Here is a 22,002-nt window from a genome sequence, read left to right on the forward strand (position 1 = left end):
CTATGTTGAACAGGAGTGGCGAGAGTAGGCATCCCTGTCTTGTTCTTGTTCTTGGGCGAAATGGTTTTAGTCATGGGACCTCAAACTACGACCCATGGGCCACATGCAAATACAAATATTGTATTTGTTCCCATTTTGTTTTTTTACTTCAAAATAAGATATGTGCAGTGTGCATAGGCATTTGTTCATAGTTGTTTTTTAAACTATAGTCCGGCCCTCCAACGGTCTGAGGGACAATGAACTGGCCCCCTGTTGAAAAAGTTTGAGGACCCCTGGTTTTAGTTTTTGGCCATTGAGTATGATGCTGGCTGTGGGTTTGTCATAGATGGCTTTTATTATGTTGAGGTATGATCCTTCTATTCCCACCTTGCTGAGAGTTTTTATCAAAAATTGGTGTTGGATTTTGTCAAATGCTTTTTCTGCATCAATTGATATGACTATGTGGTTTTTATCTCTCAATTTCTTTATGTGATGTATCACGTTTATTGATTTGGGATATTGTCTCATCCTTGCATCCCTGGGATGAATCCTACTTGGTCATGGTGTATGATCTTTCTGTTGTACTGCTGGATCCGATTTGCTAGGATTTGTTGAGGATTTTGGCATCTATGTTCATGAGGGATATTGGCCTGTAATTCTCTTTCATTGTGTTGTCTTTGTCTGGTTTTGGTATTAGGGTGATGCTGGCTTCATAGAATGAGCTTGGAAGTGTTCCTTCCTCTTGAATTGTTTGAAATAGTCTGAGGAGGATAGGTTTTAGTTCTTCTTTGAATGTTTGGTAAAACTCCCCTGTGTAGCCGTCTGGCCCCGGGCTTTTGTTTGCTGGAAGCTTTATTTATTTATTTATTTTTTATTTTTTTATTGCTTAAAGTATTACAAAGGGTATTACATATGTGTCCTTCCCCCCCCCCCCCCCGCCCTTGACAGTCCCCTGGCCTCCCCTACCCCCCAGTGTCTTATGTCCACTGGTTATGCTTATATGCATGCATACAAGTCCTTCGGTTGATCTCTTACCCCCCTACCTCCTGCCCCCCAACCCTCCCCGGCCTTCCCGCTGCAGTTTGACAATCTGTTTGAGGCAGCTCTGCCTCTGTATCTATTATTGTTTGAAAGTTTATAATGGTCTCTATTATCCATGAATGAGTGAGATCATGTGGTATTTTTCCTTCATTGACGGGCTTATTTCACTTAGCATAATGTTCTCCAGTTCCATCCATGCTGTTGCAAATGGTAAGAGTTCCTTCCTTTTTAGAGCAGCATAGTATTCCATCGTGTAGATGCACCACAGTTTTCTAATCCATTCATCTACTGATGGGCACTTAGGCTGTTTCCAGATCTTAGCTATGGTGAATTGTGCTGCTATGAACATAGGGGTGCATATATCCTTTCTGATTGGTGTTTCTGTTTTCTTGGGTATATTCCTAGAAGTGGGATCACAGGGTCAAATGGGAGTTCCATTTTCAGTTTTTTGAGGAAACTCCATACTGACTTCCATAGTGGCTGCACCAGTCTGCATTCCCACCAGCAGTGCACGAGTGTTCGTTTTTCTCCACATCCTCTCCAGCACTTGTCGTTTGTTGATTTGTTGATGATAGCCAGTCTGACAGGTGTGAGATGGTATCTCATTGTTGTTTTGATTTGCATCTCTCAGATGATTAGTGACTTTGAGCATGTTTTCATATGTCTCTTGGCTTTCTGAATGTCCTCTTTTGAAAGGTGTCTATTTAGGTCCTTTGCCCATTTTTTTATTGGATTGTTTATCTTCCTTTTGTTAAGTTGTATGAGTTCCCTATAAATTTTGGAGATTAGGCCCTTATCAGATATGACATTGGCAAATATGTTTTCCCACACAGTGGGTTTTCTCGTTGTTTTGTTGATGGTTTCTTTTGCTGTGCAGAAGCTTTTTATTTTGATGTAGTCCCATTTGTTCATTTTCTCTTTAGTTTCCAATGCCCTAGGAGCTGTATCGATGAAGAAATTGCTTCGGCATACGTCTGAGATTTTGTTGCCTTTGGATTCTTCTAGAATTTTTATGGTTCTCTGTCTTACATTTAAGTCCTTTATCCATTTTGAGTTTATTTTTGTGTATGGTGTAAGTTGGTGATCTAGTTTCATTTTTTTGCATATATCAGTCCACTTTTCCCAACACCATTTATTGAAGAGACTATCTTGGCTCCATTGTATGTTCTTGCCTCCTTTGTCAAATATTAATTGAGCATATTGGTTCAGGTCGATTTCTGGGTTCTCTATTCTATTCCATTGATCTATTTGTCTGTTCTTGTGCCAATACCAGGCAGTTTTGAGAACAGTGGCTTTGTAATACAGCTTGATATCTGGTATTGAGATCCCACCTACTTTGTTCTTCTTTCTCAGGATCGCTGTAGCTATTCGGGGTCTTTTTTTATTCCCACTGAATTTTTGGAGAGTTCGTTCTAGGTCTGTGAAATATGTCATTGGTATTTTAGTGGAGACTGTGTTGAATTTATAGATTGCTTTGGGTAGTATGGACATTTTAATGATATTGATTCTACCAATTCATGAACATGGTATGTTTTTCCATCTGTTTATGTCTTCCTCTATCTCTTTTTCAACGTCCCTTAGTTTTCTGTGTAGAGGTCTTTTACCTCTTTAGTTAAGTTTATTCCTAGGTATCTTATTTTTTTGGTGTGATGGTAAATGGGATTGCTTTTTTAGTCTCTCTTTCTGTAAGTTCACTATTGGTGTATAGAAATGCCATAGATTTCTTGGCATTAATTTTGTATCCTGCTACATTGCTGAATTCGTTTATTAAGTAATAGTTTCTTGATGGAGTCTTTAGGGTTTTTTATGTACAATATCATGTCATCTGCGAATATGGACAGTTTTACTTCTTCATTTCCAATTTGGATGCCTTTTTTTTCTTCTTCTTGTCTAATCGCAATGGCTAATACTTCCAGTACTATGTTGAACAGGAGTGGCGAGAGTGGGCATCCCTGCCTTGTTCCTGTTCTTAGGCGAAATGGTTTTAGTCATGGGACCTCAAACTATGGCCCACGGGCCACATGCAAATACAAATATTGTATTTGTTCCATTTTGTTTTTTTTTTACTTCAAAATAAGATATGTGCAGTGTGCATAGGCATTTGTTCATAGTTGTTTTTTTTTAAACTATAGTCCGGCCCTCCAACGGTCTGAGGGACAATGAACTGGCCCCCTGTTGAAAAAGTTTGAGGACCCCTGGTTTTAGTTTTTGGCCATTGAGTATGATGCTGGCTGTGGGTTTGTCATAGATGGCTTTTATTATGTTGAGGTATGATCCTTCTATTCCCACCTTGCTGAGAGTTTTTATCAAAAATTGGTGTTGGATTTTGTCAAATGCTTTTTCTGCATCAATTGATATGACTATGTGGTTTTTATCTCTCAATTTCTTTATGTGATGTATCACGTTTATTGATTTGCGGATATTGTCTCATCCTTGCATCCCTGGGATGAATCCTACTTGGTCGTGATGTATGATCTTTCTGTTGTACTGCTGGATCCGATTTGCTAGGATTTGTTGAGGATTTTGGCATCTATGTTCATGAGGGATATTGGCCTGTAATTCTCTTTCATTGTGTTGTCTTTGTCTGGTTTTGGTATTAGGGTGATGCTGGCTTCATAGAATGAGCTTGGAAGTGTTCCTTCCTCTTGAATTGTTTGGAATAGTCTGAGGAAGATAGGTTTTAGTTCTTCTTTGAATGTTTGGTAAAACTCCCCTGTGTAGCCGTCTGGCCCCGGGCTTTTGTTTGCTGGAAACTTTTTGATGACTGCTTCAATTTCTTCTATAGTTATTGGCCTATTGAGATTTTTTAGATTCTTCCTGATTGAGTTTTGGAAGGTTGTATTTTTCTAGGAGATATGTCCATTTCCTCCAGGTTGTCTAGTTTGTTGGAGTAAAGTTGTTCATAGTATTTTTTTTTTTAACAATCCTTTGTATTTCTGTGGGGTCTGTTGTTATTTCTCCTCTTTCATTTCTGATTTTGTTTATTTGGGTCCTCTCTCTTTGCTTCTTGGTGAGCCTGGCTAGAGTTTCATCAATCTTGTTTATCCTTTCAAAGAACCAGCTCTTGGTTTTGTTGATGTTTTGTATTGTGGTTTTTTTTTTTGTCTCTATGTCATTTATCTCCTCTCTGATCTTTATTATTTTCTTCCTTCTGCTTACACTGGGTTTTTCTTGTTACTCTCTTTCTAACTCTTTGAGTTGTAAGGTTAGGTAATTTATTATCATTGTTTCTTGTTTATTTGCAGTAGGTTTGTAAAGCTATGAACTTCCCTCTCAAGACTGCTTTCACTGTGTCCGATAGGTTTTGGATTGTTGTTTTCATTGTCGTTTGTTGCAATGATTTTTTTTTAATTTCTTCTTTGATCTCTCTGGTAACCTAGTCATTGTTTAATAGCCTGCTATTTAGTCTCCTTGTGTTTGATTTTTTTGGATTGTTTTTATTGTAGTTGATTTCCAGTTTTATGCCATTGTGATCTGAGAAGATGCTTGATATGATTTCTATCTTCTTGAATTTGAAGAGACTTTGCCTGTGACCCAACATATGGTCTATCTTTGAAGATGACCCATGTGCACTGGAGAAGAATGTATATTCTGTGGCTTTGGAGTGAAATGTTCTGAAGATGTCAATTAATTCCATCTGATCTAGTGAGTCATTTAGGATTGATGTTTCTTTGCTGATTTTTTGTTTAGAGGATTTGTCCAATGGTGATAGTGGAGTATTGAAGTCCCCTACTATGATTGTATTGCTGTCAATCTCTCCCTTGATTTCCTCCAGAAGTTTTTTTTATGTATTTGGGTGCTCCTATATTGGGTGCGTATAAGTTTACCAGAGTTATTTCTTCTTGTGGGATTGCTCCCTTTAGTATTATGAAGTATGAAGTGGCCTTCCTTATCTCTTTTTATGTCCTTCACTTTGAGATCTAATTTGTCAGATATAAGTATTGCTACCCCAGGCTTTTTTTCATTTCCATTCTCCTGAGAAACCTTTTTCCATCCCTTCACCATCAGTCTTTGTAGGTCTTTTTTTCTGAGGTGGGTTTCCTATAGACAGCAGATATATGGGTCATGTTTTCTTATCCATTCAGTTACCCTATGTCTTTTGATTGGGGCATTTAATCCATTTACATTTAAAGTTATTATTGATAGATACTTGTTTGTCGCCATTTTTATTCTTTACCCCTGTGTTCCTTCTTCGTTTCTTATTTTTTCTTTTTACAGTAGACCCTTTAACATTTCTTGCATTGCTGGTTTGGTGATAATAAACTCCCGTAGTCCTTTTTTGTCTGTGAAGCTCCTGATTTCAGCCTCAATTTTGATTGATAGCCTTGCTGGGTACAGTATTCTTGGATTCAGACCCTTCCTTTGCATGACTTTGTATATTTAATTTCATTCCCTTCTTGCCTGATGTGTTTCTATTGAGAAATCAGTTGCTATTCTGATGGAGGATCCTTTGTAGGTAACTTTCTGTCTCTCTCTGGCCACTTTTAAGATTCTTGCTTTGTCTGGTGTTTGCCAATTCAATTATAATGTGCCTTGGCGTTGGTCTTTTGGGGTTCATTTTGTTTGGAACTCTGTGAGCTTCTTGGATTTGTGCGAGTTTTTTCTTCCCTATATCAGGGAAGTTTTCTGTCATTATTTCTTCAAACAGGTTTTCTATTCCTTGCTCAGTTTCCTCTCCTTCTGGCACCCCTATTAGGCGGATGTTGTTTCATTTCGTGTTGTCCCAAAGTTCTCTTAGGCTCTCCTCCTGCTTTTTAATTTTTTTTTCTAGAAGCTGCTCTGCTTGGGTATTTTTTCCTATCTTGTCTTCTAGCTCACTGATGCAGTCCTCTGCTTCTTCTAGTCTACTGTTGATGCTTTCTATTGAGTTCTTTATAGCAGTGATGTCATTTTTTCATTTCTTCTTGGTTCTCCTTCATTTCCTCTTGGTTCTTACACATATTGTTGAATTTGTCTTCCATTCTTTTCATCCACCTTATGACCATTTCTCTGAATTCTTTCTCTGACAGGTTGCTTGCTTCCATGTCATTTACTTCCTTTTCTGGTGATGCTTGTTTTTCTTTCATATGTGGGCTATTTCTTTGTCCCCCATGATATCTCTTCTCCGGGTGTCTGGTTATGTAGTTCTCTCTCTGCTGCATTGATTTAAAGGCACAAAATACAACACAACAAGGCAGAATGCACAAGGCACTGAACACAAATATATTCACGATACTAATAACCCCAAATAAAGGTGACTACCAGAGAAAAGAGAATTAGGGGATAAGAAAGAAAGAAGAAGAGAAAAAGAAAAAAGAGAAAAAGAAAAACAAGGAGTGCAAAAATGTAATTGGGAAAAGGAAAAAAAAGTAAGAAAAGAAAGAGAATGAAATAGAAGAGGGGAAGAAACTATTTATATGGGGAGAAAACTCCAGTAGAGCAGCCACTAATCCCAGAAAATGCTAGCAACAGACACCTAGAGATAAATGCAAACTTCAAACAACAACTAATATCAAGCGAGGCGAGGGAAAACAGAAGCAAAAAATAACCAAAAAAAAAACCCCAACAAAAAAATAAAAATAAAAAGCGAAACAATCTCACAAACAAGCATAAAAAAAAACCAATTTAATCAACAATCAAGCAAACAACAAACGACAGAAGGAAAAATGATTTGGATAGTGAAGAAAGAGAAGAGAGAGGTGTATATGTGCTTAGAACAGGGGATTGGAAGTCCTATCTAATAATAGAGAAACATGGTAATTAACCATAACTTCGCTACCCTTCCCATTGGCTAATCAGCGAGATATGCAAATTAACTGCCAACCAAGATGGCGGCCAGCAGCCAGGCAGCTGAAGCGAACAGGAGGCTTGCTTGCTCCAGTGACGGAGGAAGCCAAGGTTCCCCACCTGCCGCTGCTGGCCTCTGAGCTGCACTCTAAGAAACAATGTTGCAAATATAGAAGCTAAACAAACCCCATGCTTTCAGCCAGTTGGCAGAGCTGTAGTTGCAACAGTATTTCAGTTATAGAACCCAAACAAACCCAGAGACCTGCTTTCAGCAGCCAAGGTCTCAGAGCTGGAGCTGAGCCTCAGAGCTAAAGCCGGCTCTCAGTTCCAGTGACAGCCACAGAAGGTAAATAAATCCCAGAATAAAAAAGAAAGAAAGAAAGAAAGAAAGGAGAGGTTGGGAGCTTCAGTCACCCGCCAGCCTGAAAACGGCCCTCAGCCCCTCACCCAAACTGGCCAGGCACCCCAGTGGGGACCCCCACCCTGAAGGGGGTGTGACCAGCTGGAAACAGCCATCATCCCCTCATCCAGGCTGGCCAGGTACCCCAGTGGGGACCCCCACCCTGAAGGGGATGTGACCAGCTGAAACCAGCCATCATCCCCTCATCCAGGCTGGCCAGGCACCCCAGTGGGGACCCCCACCCTGAAGGGGGTGTGACCAGCTGGAAACAGCCATCATCCCCTCACCCAGACTGGCCAGGCACTCCAGTGGGGACCCCCACCCTGAAGGGGGTGTGACCAGCTGAAAACAGCCATCATTCCCTCATCCAGGCTGGCCAGGCACCCCAATGGGGACCCCCACCCTGAAGGAGGTGTGACCAGCTGCAAATAGCCATCATCCTCTCATCCAGGCTGGCCAGGCACCCCAGTGGGGACCCCCACCTGAAAAGGGTGTGACCAGCTGAAAACAGCCATCATCCCCTCACCCAGGCTGGCCAGGCACCCAAGCGGGACCCCCACCCTGATCTGGGACACCCTTCAGGGCAAACCAGCTGGCCCCCACCCATGCACCAGCCCCCTATCCTATATAGTAAAAGGGTAATATGCAAACTGACCCTAACAGCAGAAGGACTGGGAATGACTGGTCACTATGACACACACTGACCACCAGGGGGCAGATGCTCAATGCAGGAGCTGCCCTCTGGTGGTCAGGGTGCTCTCACATGGGAGGAGCTCTGCACAGCCACAAGCCAGACTGATGGCTGCCAGTGTTGGGAGCCTCTCCCGCCTCCTCAGCAGCACTAAGGATGTCCAACTGCAGTTTAGGCCTGCTCCCTGCTGGCAAGTGGACATCCCCCAAGGGCTGCCAGGCTGCCAGAGGGATGTCTGATTGACATCTTAAGCCCAATTCCCCGGGGAGCGGGCCTAAGCCAGCAGGTGGTCATCCCCTGAGGGGTCCCAGACTATGAGAGGGCACAGGCTGGGCTGAGGGACCCCCACCCCCACCCCCTGAGTGCACAAATTTTTGTGCACCAGGCCTCTAGTTAGATATATAAGTAAGGTGAAATTTTAACAGGGCGTAAAAAGAAGGAATAGGGAAAATCTAAAGCTGGAATAGAGTAATAGAAACAGGACAACAAAAGGGAAGAAGTGAGGAAGAGAGTTTTGGCATAAAGGTAAAGTTGAGACAGAGTAAAATGATGCTAAAGGAAAGATGAAAACAGAATGTCAACACTAATCCCAAAATAAAATAAAGAGAAAATAAAATGACACTTAAAAAAAAGGTAAAATGGTAGTAGTAATAATACTGGCTAAAAATTATAATGTAGTAATTAAAAAGGTAAAATCAGGTGAGGAAAAAATAAAAAAAATTAGTTTCTTAAGTAAAAGGTGAAAAAAATAAAAATGCATAGTAGTGAAGGTCCTTCACTTCCTCTACTCTTCTGTTTGGCATGACTTAGTCCTGGCAGGTATTCAGGAGAGTGTTGATGTTCCCTGCGATACACTGTTCCTCCATGTTGTAAACCACAGTCCTGATTTTAAAGCAAGCAGTATTTCTTTGTTTCCCAGACTGCCTTTATTTGTGTTTACAGAAGAGTCTGTTTGTGGTTCAGCCCCTGGGTGGCAGTATTTCTGGATTGACCTCCAAGGCTATAAGTCCTCTCTAGCCAGTATTTAGGTTTTGTTTTCCCTATCGCACTTAGTTCTGGTTTGGGAAAGTAGACTACCCCAGAGCTGGTTCCTTGAATGTTACTCCCCTCTCTGATTCCCAGGTTCCACAAAAACAACTTTCCCCTGCAGTCTCTATGAGTGACCCCAATTGGGCGATCCTATGTATTGGATTTAATAATCAAATCAAGGATTTAAAGAGAGAAAAAAAGAGCCAAAGTGCACGAGCTCGCAACCTCCACCATCCAGCTCTGTGTGCAATTCTCCCAAAGTCTCTTCCGCACGTCCTCTCTCCTCTGGCACTAAGCAACCAGCACACTGGCAAAATCCGAGGCTGCCTTTTTGCACCAAGTCCAGCTATGGGCTGATTTTTAGAGTTACCTTCTGCCAGCAGCCCTGCAGGACCCCTTCCACACTCTCGGATCATGCTGGCCCCAATGACCTCGGACTTTGTGGGGCGCAGACTTCCCCCGAGCGCATTCCTCTCTCCAACCTAAATTACAAACCACACCTTTATTTAGGTGAAATCTGACCTTTCCATGAGGAGGAGCAGGGCTCGTCTGAGTCCACGTGTTTGCGCTGCTTGAGATCCAGTGTTCCTGGGTTTGTAGCTGGTCCCTAGGTGCCATGGTTGCAGGGTCTCTGGATGTATATGCTTCCGATATCAGCCACTCAAGATGGCGCAGTTTCCGTGACTGAGCCAGCCGCTCCGGGAGAGATTTCAGCAGCAGTGGAGGCTGCCCCGTTAGGGGAGCCTGATCTGGCAGTCTCCAACAGTCCCCTGGAGTATAGCTATCGCTCACCCACAAATTTACACTCTCGGTACGTCCACATACTCTCCTTTCGTTCTGTCACTCTCACACTGGCTTGCAGTCTGCCTTCCCATTGGTAGCCATCTTCTCAAGAATACCAAAAATGACATTCTAGTATTACACTTCAGAAGAGTCATTATTGAAAAGTAATTCCAAAATCTGGGAACATGAAATTTCTGGAAATGAAATTAACTTTATTTCTTTTTACCTTGATTTGAAACAATGATTCTCTATCACATGAGTCTCTGTGTTTGCCTTCCATTTGTTTCTCCCTATTCTAGCAGAGATCTGAAAGTTTACTGGCAAAACCATCTGGTTTCCCCTCTGCACACTGGCACAAATTACATAAACTGCCTTCCTATTTTTAAAAATTTTATTGACTTCAGAGAGGAAAGGAGAGGGAGAGAGAGAGATAGAAACATCAATTAGAGAGAATCATTGAAGAGCTGCCTTCTGCACGCCCCACACTGAGGATAGAGCCTGAAAACCTGGCATGTGCCCTGACCAGGAATCGAACTGTGACCTCCTGGTTCATAGGTTAATGCTCAACCACCAAGCCACACTGGCAGGACAACTTCCTTACTATTTTTAGAAGAAAACTGTGACCATTGTAACTTGCTAGTTTTTTTGGTGGTTTTTTTTTTCTTTATTGATTAAGGCAGCGATTCTCAACCTGTGGGTCGCGACCCCTTTGGTGGTCGAACGACCCTTTCACAGGGGTGGCCTAAGACCATCCTGCATATCAGGTATTTACTTTATGATTTATAACAGTAGCAACATTACAGTTATGAAGTAGCAACGAAAATAATTTTATGGTTGGGCCACAACATGAGGAACTGTATTTAAAGGGCCAGAAGGTTGATAACCACTGGATTAAGGTATTACAAATGTGTCCTTATTGCTCCATTGTCCCCCCACTCCCCCTGTCACCCTCACCCCCTGTTGTCTACATCCATCACTTATGCTTATATGCATGCATACAAGTCCTTTGGTTGATCTTTCCCCCTTACCCCCACTCTCCCCTACTTTCCCTCTGAGGTTTGGGCATCTGATTGATGCTTCTCCGTCTCTAAATCTGTTTTTGTTCATCAGTTTATGCTGCTCATTATAATCCACAAATGAGTGAGATCATGTGATATTTATTTACCTTTCTCTGACTGGCTTATTTCACTTAGCATAATGCTCTCCAGTTCTATCCATGCTGTTGCAGATAGTAAGAGTTCCTTCTTTTTCACCTCAGCATAGTATTCCATTGTGTATATGTACCACAGTTTTCTAATCCACTCATCTGCTGATTAACTATTAACTGGTTAATAATGCAGATTAAGCATTAACCAGTTAATAATGCAGATTAAGCATTAACCAGTTAATAATGCAGATTAATTATCAACCAGTTAAAAATGCAGACTAATTATTGACTAGTTAATAATGTGGATTTTGTAATCCAAAGAAAAGATGATAATTTCAAGAGAAATTATTCAAAATAATGTCCATCGCTAGCTACACATTTCCCCCATCTTTCAGGTAATTTGTGGATACCGTCCCAATAGAACTTTTCTTGTTTTGAGGCAAACCTTTCAGAGACCCAATTTTCCACTTCTTTGTATGTTTTGAAGTGTTGCTCAGAAAGTGCATGTGCCATCGATCGGAACAAGTGGTAATCTGAATGAGCAAGGTATGGTGAATACAGAAGATGGGTTAATAATTCCCAGGCAAGATTTTTTAACGTGTCTTTAACTGGTTTTGAAGTGTGTGATGGTGCGTTATCATGAAGAAAAGTTACTTTGATCATTTTACGATCAAAGTGTGGTTCAAAGTGATTATTTGTTGTCAGTAGCTATCAGTATTAACAGTTTCACCTGGTTTTAGAAGCTCATAATACACCACACCTTCCTGATGCCACCAAACTCAGAGCATTGTCTTCTTTCCAAAGTGATTTGGCCTTGCAGTTGATGTTGATGGTTGACCTGGATCAACCCATGATTTTGTGATTCTCAAAATAAATCCACTTTTCATCACCAGTCATAATTCGATGCAAAAAAGACTTTCTTTCGTGACGTTGAAGCAACATTTTACTGATGACTTTTGGTTTTCCATTTGTCTTTCGTTCAGTTGATGTGGCACCCATTTTCCTTCCTTTAAAATCTTCCCCGTTGCTTGTAAATGATCGAAAATTGTTTGCTGAGCAACGTTTAATCTTTCTGAAAGTTGTTTTTGAGTTTGACATGCATCTTCATCCAATAATGCTTGTAATTGTTGGTCTTCAAACTTTTTCGGTTGACCTGGACGTTCTATCTAAATCATCACTTTTAAAGCGTTTAAACCAGCGTTCACAAGTATCTTCAGATGGAGCATGTTCACCATAAGCTTCCTGAAGTATACAACTTTCAGCAGCACTTTTCTTCAAAATAAAATAATGAATTAAAACTTCCCTCAAATGCTTTTTTTTTGGGCACAAAATTCAACATTTTTAAGCGTAAAAATATCTATGATGCTAACACCTTCAGAAAATTTGACATATGAAGTTTTTAAGCTTGTTGTCAATACAACAAAATAGCATACATATCAGATCGCATATATATCAATATATGTGTAACTCCAGCTATTGAAAAACATCCGCATTATTAATCGGTACAGCTAGTATATTCATTTTATAAAATGATAATTGAGAAATGATTGTGTTCCTATTCTTTGAACAGAATAAGTGTGAAGCTGTCCAGCTTTAAAAATGATTCATTAATGTGTTCCTTTGGGAGCTTGAATATTCAATACCAGCTGCTTTCCTCATCAATTTTTGAATTTAATGTTTTATTTAATCTGATATCAAAGGAATAGTAAATATTTAACTACTTAGGGTATTATTTGAATTTCACGTATTTTCTTTACCTAGAGTTTAATTAGCAATACCATTGCAGTTGTTCACTGTCATTATCACAGGGAGGGGAGGGAGGAAAGTGGCATATATTGAGAGCCTATAAGTGTTTGATGCATGGTAGATATGCAAAGTGGCCTCCACTTCCTCAGATTGCACTCACTTGTCAATGTACTCAGGCTGACTTTCACCATCTCCATTTCTTGGGGATGCTCTTGACATGATCGCTAATTACTTCCCTGTCACTAAATTCCAATAGACATTTTTTAGTCCTTGTTCGCTTGACCTTTTGTAGCAGTGAACCAAATGACCACACACTTCTCATCAAAGACCCCCTTCTTTTGGTTCATCATTAGAGCTGATTCTACTTTCTATATATTTTTATTATTTTTCCACTTTATTACATGTCCATTGCCACCACCCAAATTAGCTTGAGACACTATCACCTCTTGTCTGGACTACCCCAAGAATCTCTTTTAAAAACACATTTTATTGTATGATAATTTCCCCCAGCTTTATTGAGGTATAATTAATAAGCTTGTAAACTATTAACACTTTACAACATGATGATTTGATATACATTATGAAAGGGTTCCCCAGGTTAATGTATCTATTATCTCACATATTAACCTTTTTTGTGAGAACATTTAAATTATACTCTTTTAGCAAGTTTCAGTTAAAAAATACTAGTGGCCTGGTGCACAAATTCATGCACATTGAAAGGAAATTAATTAGAAGAAATATTTTAATATCGCTATTCGCCCTTTCTCTATAATAAAAGTGTCAATCAAATTCATGATTGACAATGACAGATTGAAACACATGTGTGCGATTGGCGCCAGCGAGAGCTTTATATGTATCATGCATGTGTGTGTCAACTTAGCCTTTTATAGATATAGAACAAACTTGCTTAATTAGACCTGCTTTCTGATTTGGCTAAACTTTTTCCAGCCCAGTGAAGTGCCCCAACTTCTCTTTCAGATAATTGTCAGCAATACAGCAGTAAATATCAACATGAAGCAGATTATTATTGTAGATCACGCAGGGAGAACAAAGGGTAAAATATTTAACTGCAGCAGTGTTTGATTATATTCTGCACAGTGAGAAAACCTGAAGTAATTTTTAAGGTCCACCATTTCTTACTTCTTTTTAGTTGGGTCAAGTTTCTAAGGTTTCTAAATCTCCGTTTTCTGGCTAATGAAAAGAAAATAGGATTCCACTGAGTCTCCTATCTACCTACTCCAGGACTTCTGTGAGGATCAAATGAGATGGGGCATGGGAAAATGCTTCACAGACATTTGGTTAAAGTGTGAAATGTTTCCACCTGGCTATAAAGCAAGTCATGTTCCTGGGCTGAAGAAATTGCAAGGAGGCTAGTCGTCGCTAGGGAGAGGAAGCTGGGTGTTGTTATGTGACGTTATTACCCAGACGGACTCTTAGCATGGACACTTAGTGTATTAGCCTTTTATGTATATACTAGGGCCCGGTGCACGAAATTCGTGCACTGGGTGTGTGTGTGTGTGTGGGGGGGAGTGTCCCTCAGCCCAGCCTGCCCCCTCTCACATACTGGGAGCCCTCAGGCGTTGACCCCCATCACCCTCCGATGGCCTGATCGGCCCCTTGCCCAGGCCTGACGCCTCCGCCAGAGGTGTCAGGCTTGGACAGGGGACCCCCATCTCCCCCCGATCACTGGCTCTGGCCCCCGCCCAGGCCTGAGGCCTCTGGCCCAGGAATCATGCCTGGGCAGGGGACCCCCATCTCCCTCTGATCGCTTGCTCCACCCCCCGCCCAAGCCTGACGCCTCTGACCCAGGCTTCAGGCCTGGGCAAGGGGACCATCATATCCCCCCAATCCCCGGCTCCGCCCCCCGCCCAGGCCTGATGCCTCAGCCAGAGGAGTTGACCCTCATCACCCTCCGATCACCAATCACCGGATCGGCCCCTTGACCAGGCCTGAGGCCTCCGGCAGAGGTGTCAGGCCTGGGCAGGGGACCCAGCTCCCCGCGGTTGCAGGCTCCGCCCCTGCCCAGGCCTAACGCCTCTGGCCTAGGCGTCCGGCCCGGGCAGCGGGACCCGCAGCTGCAGCAGCCCCGCGATTGTGGGCTCCGCTTTAGGCCCAGGCAAGGGACCCCTAGCTCCTGGGACTGCCAGCTTCGACCGTGCCCAGCTCCCATCGCTGGCTCCACCCCTACTTCCCACTATCACTGGCCAGGGCGGAAAAGGCGCCTGATTCTCCGATCATGGCTGGGGGGCAAGGCAAAGGCGGCCCCAGGGCCGCCTTTGCCCTGCCCCCCAGCTCTTAGCTCCCCCCTGGGTTTCCGATCACTGTCAGTGGCAGGGGGCTTCTTCCTGCTTTCCCTTTCGCCTCCCTGCATTGTGCCTACATATGCAAATTAACCGCCATCTTGTTGGCAGTTAACTGCCAATCTTAGTTGGCAGTTAACTGCCAATCTTAGTTGGCAGTTAATTTGCATATAGTCCTGATTAGCCAATGAAAAAGGTAGCGTCGTACGCCAATTACCATTTTTCTCTTTTATTAGTGTAGATAGATAATGTTATCAACTATAGTCTAATAGCTTCTTTTTAAAAATTTTAAAAATATGTTTTTATTGATTTCAGAGAGGAAGGGAGAGGGATAGAGAGCAACAGCAATGATGAGAGAGAATCATCAATGGGCTGCCTCCTGCCCACCCCCTACTGGGATCGAGCCCACAACCCAGGCATGTGCCCTTACCAAGAATTGAAACGTGATCTCCTGATTCATAGGTTGAAGATCAACAACTGAGCCACACTGGCTGGACTAGTCCAATAGCTTATTAACTGGTCTCTTTCTTCTGGTCTCTCCCATCTTCCCCCACCCTACCCCCACCAGCCCATTTCCTATATAACTGTTAATGATCTCTCCCAACTATTATCACACCACTCTCATGGTTATAACTCCTCAATGGATTTTCCTTGCTCTGAAGTTCAATATCATTACTCTGGTCTACTGGGCTCTTCATCTTCTGGTTCCTGCTGGCCTTGCCAGCCTCAGTTTGGGCCACTCTCCTTTTTTATCTTTGTCCTTGAGTCTTTGTGTTGCTTGAATAAGGCATATACTCTTTCATTTATGGATCTTTGTATATTCTCTTCCCACTACTAGGGCCACTCTTGATTCATTTATTCATTCATTCAATAAATACTAAGTGTCTACTAGGTGCCAGGCACTATTCTAAGTATTGAGGATACAGAGGTCAGGAAAATAAAGATTCCTGTGCTTGTGAGCATTCTAGAAGGAGGAGAGAAGTGAAAAATAATAAATATAATTAATAAATAAACTGCCTATTGTTTTAGAACATGATATGTACTATGGGAAAGAGAAAAAGTAGGGAGCAAGGTAAATGGGAACGAGGGTGCAGAGGAGGATGGGTCAGTGAGTGGGTGAAAGTTTTGATGGGGAGGCCAAGGTAAGGCCCATTGAAACCGTGATATTTAAGCAAACACATGAAGGAGGTGAGATAAAAAGCCACATGGATATCTGAAGGAAGAACTTTCTAGGGGGAGGCAGAAGCCAGTGCAAACCTGTGAAGGGGAATCTTGTGAGGTGTGTTTGAAGAATAGCAAGGAGGATGGTGTGGCTGGTGTGGGATGGTAAGGGATGGTGTCAAAGAGCTTTTTTTTTTTCCTTGAGTGAGACATGAAACTATTGGAAAGTTTTGAGCAGCATAGTTACATAATATAATTTATTTATTTTTAAAAATATATTTTATTGATTTCTTACAGAGAGGAAGGGAAAGGGACAGAGAGTTAGAAACATTGATGAGAGAGAAACATCGATCAGCTGCCTCCTGCACACCTCCTACTAAGGATGTGCCTACAACCAAGGTACATGCCCTTGACAGGAATCAAACCTGGGAGGGACCCTTGAGTCTGCAGGCCGACGCTCTATCCATTGAGCCAAACCGGCCAGGGCTAATATAATTTATTTTATGAAAAGATCCCCCTGTTTCTATGTTGGGAATAGACTATAGAAGGGAATATGATGGGGAAGAGGTTGGGAGACTAGTCAGGAACTATTGCAGTAATCCAAAAGAGAGTGGCTAGGGCCAGAGTAGTAGCAGTTGAGGTGGGAGGAAGGGGTTGAATTATGGATATATTGTGACAGTATAGCCATCTGGACTTGCTGGTTGAATATAGAGTGTGAGTAGGGCCATACTCTATATGTAGGGCCTGAAGCTTATATAATTTGTGGATTCTTGTTTTAAAAAAACACAAAATTGCCTGGCTGGTGTGGATTAGTGGTTGAGCATTGACTCATGAACAAAGAGGTCACTGGTTTGATTCCAGGTCAGGGCAACCTAGCCTGGCACAGTGACCCTCTTAAAATGTACATGATATTATGTCACTCTTCTTCTTATAACTCTCCAGTGTCTCCCCCTCTTGTTCTGAAGATAAGGTAAAATCATGGCCCACAAGCCTCTACACAGTCTGGCTTCTAAGTCCCTCTCTGACCTCATCATCTATTACTCTTCCTCTCCTTCCCTCAGTCCCAGTCCACAGGCCTCATTGCTCCTTCTTGAACATGGTAGATAGACTCTTACCTGAGGTCATTTGCATTTAGTGTTTTCTCTGTTAAATGCTCCTCACCCAGCTATCTTATCTTGAGAAAATTACCCTCTCTATGCCTCAATTTTCTCTCTAAAATGGATATAATTATGCTTGTCTCACAGGGTATACTGAGAATGAAACAAAATTTTTGATGTAAAGCAAATAGAACAGTGCTTGATACATGATAAGCAGCCAATGAATGGTAGTTATTATTTAAAAAGGTAAAGAAACCTCCCAGCACAGTTACATACAGGACTATTGATAAAACGGTTAAACATATAAAGAATAGTGGAAACTAAATTTCTCATTGTCATAAATTGTTGCAAATCCAAAAAGGAGAAAACTAGTATGAACTCTCTGATGTTAGATGGGATATATTAGAATAGATAGATAGATAGATAGATAGATAGAAAGAAAGAAAGAAAGAAAGAAAGTGTGAATGTGTGTGTAAGCATTTGAGTAAAAGTGTATAAGTCAAACTATGAGAGGGCCAGGAAGCAGCAACACACCAAATAGGAATATCTACACCTAGTGCCCAGATTTGGCTGCTAAATACTATTCTCCAATAAAGAGATCCAGGGTTCCTCAGAAAAATGGCTGATTGAAAGTACAGATGAGCCTGGAACATCTTGTACCAGAAAGTAAGGAAGTGCTCAAAGAATGAGGACACAGTAGCCAGCTTGAGGGAGTAGCCAAATCTAGGACAACTTGAGCATCAAAGGAAACAATGATAGTGATGGATTATAACCCACTGATAAAATAGGAAACTAAGTCTATACTGATATAAGTAAACAAATGAATACATTAAAAGTTTGATGACAAATAGAAGTTTTACACAGTATTGAAGCACTTACACACAAAATATTTATTAATTACAAAGAATAACTTCACAGTAGAGAAGCCTGGTACATACCACTTTAGTCAAGTGATCCAAGTGAACATCATCAGTAACAGGACACATCGAAATCATGCTCCACCTGACAGAATGCGGAGTACAGTGTCACTTCTGTGATAGTCCCTCCAAAAATGTGTAACCTGAATCTGAGGAAAAATCAGACAAACCCAAAACAAGGAACATTCTCCAAAACACCTGGCCTGTAGGCTTCAAAAGTGCCAAGATCTTGAAAGTCATTGAAAGACCAATGAAATACTCCAGACTGAGGTGATGAAAGAGACATGACAGCTAAAAGCAACATATGGCCCTAGCCGGTTTGGCTCACTGGATAGAGTGTCGGCCTGGGGTTCGATTTTGATCAAGGGCATATACCTTGGTTGCAGGCACATCCCCAGCAGGGGGTGTGCAGGAGGCAGCTGATTGGTGCTTCTCTCTCATCGATGTTTCTAACTCTCTATCCCTCTCTCTTCCTCTCTGTAAAAAATCAATAAAATATATTTTAAAAAAATAAAAGCAACATATGGCTCTGAACTGGATTCTTTGTGATAATAGATCACTTGGGGACAATTGATGAAACTTGATTGGGACCTGAGAATTAGATATTAGTAATCCATTTATGTTAATTTCCTGGTTTTAATGATTATGTCATAATTAGAAAAATATCCTTGTTGGCAAAAAACAAAACAAAAAACACACAATTATTCAGAGATAATGGGCATCAGGTGGATAACTAGCTCTCAAATCATTCAGAAAGAAAACCCCAAGACATTCTCTGTTGTAATTCAAACTTTTCTCTACGTTTGTGATTGCTTCAAAATAAAATAATAATAATTTAAAAATGCAAAGAGCCCTGGCCGGTGTGGCTCAGTTGGTTGGACATAAATCCCTGCAACAAAAGGTTGCTGATTGGATTCCTGGTCTAGGCACATGCTTGGGTTGCAGGCTCAATCCCCAGCAGGGGGAATGCAGAGGCAGCTGATTGATGTTCTGCTTTCACATAGATATTTCCCTTTCTCTCTCTCTAAAACTCAATAAACTATTCTTTTTTTAAAAAAGAATGTCTTACTCATGAAAGGCAAGGACAGGCTGAGTTTCAGATTAAAGGAGGCTAGCTAGAACTAACAAATCAATGCCTGATCCCGAATTACATCCTGGAAACCACCACCACTCTATTTGTACAAAGAATATTATTATTTGTACAATTGGAGAACTATGAATGTGGCCTGTAGGTTAGATAATAGTATTTTATCAATATTAATTTCCTGATACTATTTTTATTGATTTATTTTAGAGAGAGAGAGAAAGGGAAATGTTGATTTGTTGTTCTACTTATTTATGCATTCATTGGTTGCTGTTTGTGTGTGCCCTGATTGGGGATTGAACCCACAACCTTGACGTACCAGGATAATGCTCTAACCTACTGAGCTACCTGGCCAGGGCAATTTCACCATGCCTACATAAAAGAAATATTTTATTCTGAGAGATACATGCTGAAGTATTTAGGGTTAAAGGAATATCATGCCTAAAATTTACTTGGAAATGGTTCAGGAAAAAGGGGGAATATTCATATATATTGAAAGGAAATAACAAATCAAATAACAAACTGTTAACATTTGGGAAAACTGGGTGCAATGAATATGAAAGTCTTTGCAACTTTTCTGTAAGTCTGAAATTATTTTATTAGAAAGTGTTACCAAAAAATGACCCAGCTGGCATGGCTCAGTGGTTGAACGTTGACTTATTAATAAGGAGGTTCTGGCTTGATTCCAGTTGGGGCATGTGCCTGAGTTTCAGGCTCAATCCCTGGTGGTAGCCCATCAATGATTCTCTCTCATCATTGATGTTTCTATGTCTCTCTACCTCTCCTTTCCTCTCTGAAATTACACACACACACACACACACACACACACACACACACACACACACGCCAGATTATTATGACCACCTGAAGTTTGTAGGCAAATTAGCTATAATTTCGCGCTGAAGATACTAGAGGGCCAGACCATTATAAATAGGGAAGCAGGTTGTTTACCACGACAGTAGAAGTGATTTTTTTCTGAAGATATGGGTAAACAACCGATTTAACAGCCTTTGAACGTGGGATATATTTGAACGTGAGTGGTCAGATTTTTATGACCACCTGATGTTTGTAGGCAAATTAGCCGTACACTGCATCATATGGGATATGGAAGCCGAAGGCCTGTTCGAACACCTTCGTTGTCTGCAGTTACCAAGATAAAATGTCTCCAATTCACACAGGAATACAAGGATTGGACAGTTGATCATTGGAAAAAAGTCATGTGGTCCGATGAATCATGTTTCCAGTTGCATCTTGCAGATGGCAGAGTGAGAATTTGGCGGAAACCGCATGAAAGCACGCACCCCCCACATGCATGAGTACAACCCTTCAAGCTGGTGGGGGCAGTGTTATGGTTTGGGGCATGTTTTCCTGGCATGATTTGGGCCCTTTAATTTGTGTGGAACAACGTCTGAATAGCACAACATACCTAAGTATTGTTGCTGGGATGAAGTTAAAAGAGCCATCAGGCAGCTGGTTCCACAACCATCAAATCTCACAGAACTTGGCAGTGCTATTCATCAGGCATGGTGTCAGATTCCTCGCATCAAACAAAAGTCCTGGACCAGATGACTTCATAGGTGAATTTTACTAAACATTCAAAAAACTAACAGCTATTCTTCTAATACTATTCCAAAAATAATTCCTGTAGAGGGAAGATTCCCAAGCACATTTTATGAGGCTAGCATTATCCTAATTCCAGAAACCGATAAAGACATTATAAAGAAATAAAATTATATGCCGATATCTCTAATGAACACAGATGCAAAAATTCTCAACAAAATATTAGCAAACTGAATCCAGTACTACATTAAAAAGATAATACAAGTGCACACATACCGGAATGGCTACCATCAACAAACCACAAGTGCTGGCGAGGATGTGGAGAAAAAGGAACCCTAGTACACTGCTGGTGGGAATGCAGACTAGTACAACCACTATGGAAGACAGTATGGAGTTTTCTCAAAAAATTAAAAATGGAACTGCCATTTAACCCAGTGACTCCACTTCTAGGAATATATCCTAAGAAGCCAAAAATACCAATCAGAAAGAATATATGCAACCCTATGTTGATAGTAGTGTTATAGCTAAGATCTAGAAACAGCCCAAGTACCCATCAGTAGATGAATGGATGAAAAAAACACCTGTGGCACATTTACAAAATGGAGTATGCATCTGTAGAAAAGAAGGATCTCTTACCCTTTGAGACAGCATGAAGGGACCTGGAGAGTATTATGCTAAGTGAAATAAGCCAGTCAGAGAAAGACAGGTATCACATGATCTCACTTATATGTGAAATCTAATGAATAAAATAAATTGAAAAACAAAATAGATCCAGAGAACATGGAAGCATGCAACAGACCGAGGATCCTCAGAAGGTGGGGGGAGGGGAGGTAAAAGAACTGCCAAAGAACTTGTATGCATATATGCATAACCTATGGACACAGACAATAGTGGGGTGAAGGCCTGGAGAGGGGATGGGAATTGGGGTTAAATGGAGAAAAAAGGGGACATCTGTAATACTTTCAACAATAGGGATAAATTTTAAAAAAATAAAAATAAAATCAAACCTGCACATCATAAAAAATAAAGTAAATGCAAAGTGAATATAGTGATTTAATTGGTTTGTTAAATACATACATAATTGACATAAAAAAGATAATACACCATGATCAAGTGGGACTTATTCCAGGGTTGCAAGTTTGGTACAATATATGCAAATCAATAAATGTGATACACCACATAAACAAAATGAAGGATAAAAACACATGATCATACCAATAGATGCAGAAAAGCATTTGATAAAATCCAGCACCCATTTATGAAAAATAAAAACCTCTCAGCAAAGTGGGAACAGAGGGAAC

Source organism: Myotis myotis, unplaced genomic scaffold, assembly GCF_014108235.1.
Source record: "Myotis myotis isolate mMyoMyo1 unplaced genomic scaffold, mMyoMyo1.p scaffold_m19_p_4, whole genome shotgun sequence".
NCBI classification, from domain to species: Eukaryota; Metazoa; Chordata; class Mammalia; order Chiroptera; family Vespertilionidae; genus Myotis; species Myotis myotis.